Genomic DNA, 6000 nt, shown 5'->3' on the forward strand with positions numbered 1-6000 from the left:
GACAGGGATCTTTACACTGTTGTTAGTTTTAAAGACGATCTTGTGATAATCCATTGTTAACAGACTCCGTTCTGCGCGTGATTGATCACAAGAGATTCAAGTGATTGTGTGCAGGTGTTTATTGAAGATTAAAGAAGATTTGCAGACAAAGAAGATATTGAAGATCTGACTTGGGTTTTTTTAATCTTTGGTGTGCACAATACTTGTTTGGGAAAAGAGGATCCAATTAATAATCGGTTTATCCTTGTGGTATATTGGATTGGTTAATTGAGTAGATCAGCATCAACACGGTTCCTTTGGGATTAAAGGTGTTGTTGGCTTAATCTTAGCCGATTACCTTAGGGTGATTGAACATAAGATAGATCTATACCTGGCGAAGGAGTTTATGTTAAGATAAACGGAAGAGCCTTTGTCCGACTCATATCACTTGGTTGAATAGAGTTGTTACCAAACAGATTTCTTGTTCCTTTACTGTTTGGAATACGAACCAAAGGGATTGTTTCAAGTACGTGACTTATTTGTAAGTTGGAGGCGTGGGAATACAGACGGAACTAGGTATACTATAGAATTAGGTACTTGGTCTCAACTATACGAAGTTAGGTATAATTTTGTGTAGCGGCTTAATCCTGAGAGTATTCAATTCTGGACAAGGTCCCAGGGTTTTTCTGCATTTGCGGTTTCCTCGTTAACAAAATCTTGTTGTGTCATTTACTTTTATTTTCCGCATTATAATTGTTTTATTATAATTAAAGTAAATCACACAAACGTTAATATCCTATTTACTTGATTAGCAATCCTATTGTGTTTGGTTAAGTCCGAACCTTTATATCAAGTAAACACACTTTGTTGTTGTATTGTCTCGATCTCGTATCCATAGACGATTACACGAAGTGTGAACCGATTAGTTGTATTGTCTCGATCTCATATCCGTAGACAATCACTTTCGGGGAAAGGACTTATAGGTCGGAAAAGTTTTAGATTGAGGTATATTTGGGTACCCTCGCTTTTTCAATTGGTATCAGAGTATGCAAACACGAAAAGATCTAACAATCTGTGTTTGGTGCGATCCAACCTATAAGAAATAAGCCAAGGCAAAGTTAAGCAAGAGCGAAAATTAAAGAAAGGCTCAATTAACGTGTCACAAGGTTTGTGCTCTAAAGGGGAGTGTCTCTCTGTTTCAGATTATTCAAATGATGATTCCTCTAGCGAGGCATTTCTGATTTATATTATTGAGATCTCTAATGAAATATCGAGTGTGAAAACTTCTGAACTAAAAGAATTGAGTAATCAACTTATTTATTGCTCAAATGAACTTCTCTTGACCCTTGAAAGAGAACAAGACTTAACATTAAAGTTTGAAAAACTTTGTAAAGAACATGAATTTCTAAAAGAATAATTCACACAACAAGATAGTAACTACAAAAAGGAAATGATTGCTGAACGACATCATGTAGAAACTTCTGAAAAAGATCTAGAAAGATCTCGTGATATTATCTGTCATCTGGAAAAAGAGATTGATAGCTCTAAAATGATGTTGAACTCTCAACAGGAGAAGTTCAAGGAAAAGGAAGAAAATCTTCTCTTAAAGATAAGTTGTTTAGAGGAATCTCTCAGTATCTCTCTAAATGAAAACATTTCATTAAAAGAGAAAATATCTATGACTAGGAAAATGAATGAAAGTTCAAACAACCTATCTTCCTTATTGGAGTCAGGAAGAAATCATGGAGACACGCGTGGCTTAGGATTTGATGGGAATACTTCTCTAGTCTCTAATAAAGAAACTAAATTTTTCAAATCCGCATGCACACAATCTGAGGAGTCTCCTAAAGATAATACTCTCTACAACTGTTCAGAAACTTGCAGGGAATAACAACCAGTCAATGATCAACCTCTCCAGAAAGGGAGTGATGAAGAAAAAAGGGAATCTGTGCTAAGGAGAGCAAAGAGAAAAAAAAGGGGCCTTCAATGATCTTACACAAACAAGTAACTACAACCATTACAACTTCCGTAATTACAAATGTTGTTATTCGTGTGGTAGTAAAAAACATGTTCAGAAATCTTGCAAGATTCATAAGATGCAAAATGCTCTTTGGTTTGTCTCAAGGGAATTGGGAAAAATGAACCTTGATCCTCATCTCTTATCAAACAAAGTAAAGGGCTATTATACTGATTTTCGGTTTATCATGCATATACCAAAATCGTCTAAAAGAAAACATAAAGGAAGTGAGTTTAAACAGACAAGATTTGTCTCTCATTCCTTAAATGAATCAATCTCTCAACCCTTTCTTGAGTATGACAATATATCATATCTTAAGAAATGGAAGAGGAAGAACGGTCAAAAACAATGCACTGTGTATAAGAACAAAATCCTCCTTACCCGAACACCCTGTGTTATTGTATTTTGTTAAAAATGGGTAATTTTTATTATTTCCTCTTGAGAAAGATTATCGAAAATCCTTGCATACAAGGGTTTCCTTTTTAATAAATGGTAAGATCTTATAAAGACTCTGTCCCTGTTCGAAACCTTTATGGTTCTCTAACAATGAATGATTTAAAGAATGCTATATCTGAGTTGATATATTCCTGTAGATTTCACGATCTACTGACTAGAAAAATTAATATAATTCTCTTCATGGAGAATAAAAGGTCTTACAGCGAGTTTGTGGGAGAATATTGTATTCAGGAGGTGGAAAGTGTTTTGGACTCCTCCAACAAGGGAAGATTTGAAATCTGTTCTGAGTTGTGCTCATATCAAATCATGCCATCTCTTTTTGAAGTAAGGGCCACTACCTTATGTGAAGGAGTTCTTGAACTAATTGGACGAAAGGAACTCTTGAAGGAATTATCCTTTGTTGCTCGAAAGGAAATTATTTTTCACTGTGTTTGTTGGGCATCCTAAAGAGATTTTCGTGATCTTCAAATGATTAGCTTCCACTCCAACAATCTTGAAACATTTGAAGAAAATCTTGATGAAATCATGGAAACAGAAGATAACAAGGATGAATAAGTACAATTACTTATTCTAGTATAATAGACATCAACTTATGATTTCTTTCATTGATTGTATTGGTCTATTATGAATAAAACTATTATGAATAAAATTATTTGTTTTGAGTAATTTTTCTTGTGATAGTTTTTGGTTTACATAGCTTATGCTTTATTGCTTTCATCCTATTGCTATGTATGATTATGAGATGTATGTTTTCGGTTTTACTACGTTAATGTTCGATCTCATATGTGTGAACCCTCATGGTTTGGGTGACTTTTTGATTTAGAGAGATTAAGTTCCAACCAAAGTAGGTAGGCTTCATCAAAGGATTATGAGGGGTTCTCATAGAAACAGTATGTGAAAAAGTCACAATATGTTGAATCGGTTTTGGTTTAGCATAAAAGCATATGTGTTTCGACGATTTTCAACTTTTGCTTGCAATAGTTAAAACCGGTTTTCAACCTTTATCTGGTAAAGGTTGAGGTATGTTGTTATTCTTTTTGTTTACGCATAAGGATGACAACGAGAGAAATTTCGATCTCAATTCTCCCTGGACGAAGATGCTATCATATTGGAGGAATGGATGCGAAATTGAGGTAACAATGTTGTTAGTTAATTGTTTTCATGTTTAAGAAAAGCCTTAGGTTATATTATATATATGTATTGCTTTTGCTTAACGAAATTTAGGTGCAATTGATTTTTATTCCATGATGTGTGTGTGGATGTGTGTTTCAATTGATTCATGTTAAGAAAAACTATTGTTATCTTACTTTATTGTGTGGTATCAATCGTTTAGGCTTACGGAATTGTGGTACTATTGATGTGTGTGTTGATTCAATTGGTTCCAGTTAAGAAAAACCTTTGGTATTGTATCAATGGTTTAGGCTTACAAAATTACGGTGCAATTGCGGTGCTTATAATGTCTTATGTTGATTCAATTGCTTCCGGTTGAGGTAAATAATTTTGCAAGTTGATTGATATTGGTTTGTATGGTCACAATGATTTAGGAATTGTGGTACTATTGTCATCTTGCTTTTGTATGGTCACAATGGTTTAGGCTTACAAAAGTGCGGTACAATTGATGTGTGTGTGATTCAATTGGTTCCGATTAAGAAAAACCTTTGGTATTTTTCTTTGGTATTGTATCAATGGTTTAGGCTTACAAAATTACGGTGCAATTGCGGTGCTTATAATGTCTTATGTTGATTCAATTGCTTCCGGTTGAGGTAAATAATTTTGCAAGTTGATTGATATTGGTTTGTATGAATTATTTATGGCTTAACGAAATAATATGTGTATGGGATGAGTTGTTTAGTCCAATTCGACTCCGGATAAGAAACTAAGTTAATTCTGATCTTAGTTTGTCTTATCAAAGTGAGGTTTCGATTATTCAAGTCTAATCGAATTCCTAAACAAACAAATACTAGTTAACTAACATAGTATTTGGTTTGTTTGAAATTGAAAGGTCTAAGTATATGGATAATTAGAACAAGATGAGAAAGATGGAGTTTATACTTTATTTTGGTCTTATCGAATTAAGCTGGTTTTTCTTGGACAATCGGTTTAGCAAGGGAACTAATGAGATTAGTCGCTTTGAGTTTGCTAAACTAAATGGGAAAAATTATTTCGGGCAATTGTTTCCTTGGTAACATATCAAAATAAAACTACTTTTAGTTTCGGTTTTGATGTTGGTTATCAGAACGTGATGTGTGGAACCCTCGTGCCTAACTCTACAGGTTTGCAAGTCTATTTCTGAGATTTGTAAGATTCTTTTCGTGTTGTCCTTTATTTTTTCGTTTCTTTGTCATTTTTGTGACAAAAAGGGGAAAAAAATATATGGAGTAAACAGGTGATACTGGCATTGATTTTATCTTACTTGGCATATATCAATTGGTATTGCTAGGGAAAAGAACATTGGTACTTGAATGTTATATCTAACGAAAGAATGAAAGCACAGACTAAGGGGGAGTAACATGTCATATTGAGTGTATAACAAAGCCGTGCGGATTGAATATCTACTTATCTTCCTTAGGGGGAGTATTTGCTTTGTTATTATGATGTCAACAGCGACATTTTCAAGGATTGAATGTAAGCAGGTTTACTGTGTTGTTGAATCGGGAATCAAGCGGTGTAATGAATTCTTGTAATTTGTTTATCCATATGATGTAAGAGTTTTGTCACTAAAATTGACAAAGTGGGAGATTGTTAGAGCATTGCTCGGTTGAACACACCAAGCGTTGGTATGTCAAGTTTGGTTGTCATATTTTAGTGAACCAAAACTCATGTTAAGAGTCGCTTGATTATGTACTAGAGTTAAACTTCGTATAAGTTAGCTTGAAAGCATTAGGATGTGAAGAAGCGAGGAGCTATAACAACTACAATCATCCTTCCACTTGAGGTTATTGATATTTGACTTGAACTGTTTCATTCCCTAACGTATCTTTCAAGTCGTGCATATTGAAAACATAATTGCGAAGCATGTTGAACTCTAGATAGACATAGTATTAAGGAATACAATACGAGATTTATTGCTTAACCATTAAACTTTGTAGATAAGACATCGCCATAATCATTTGAATGCTATTGTGATTATGTATGGGTATAAGGTGAGGATTTCATCCTAGGAAACAATGTTTACATGTGTTCTAAGGAAGTAAGTTCATAGACTTGTTTTGTGAACCGAAAAAGGAAATTGGCAGGCGTTATTGGTTTTGTTATTCATTGCATATCTTATGAACAACCAATATGTGTGATAGAGTAGAACCTCTCACAACTTGTTGTGTTCTTGGTAGAACTAATTCACAAAGGCCTGACTTTTGTATTGGTAGAACTTTTATTAGTAAAACCAATCTTAAGTAATCACCTTGGTATGTATCGGTTTTGTGACTGCCATGGGAAGAGGGAACCGATCCTTGTAAGGGGTGAAGGGAACCGATCCTAGTAAGGTGTGTAGGGGAACCGATCCTTGTAAAGGGTGAAAGGAACCGATACTAGTAAGGGGTGCAGTGCAA

Source organism: Papaver somniferum, chromosome 7 (genome assembly GCF_003573695.1).
Source record: "Papaver somniferum cultivar HN1 chromosome 7, ASM357369v1, whole genome shotgun sequence".
NCBI lineage: Eukaryota > Viridiplantae > Streptophyta > Magnoliopsida > Ranunculales > Papaveraceae > Papaver > Papaver somniferum.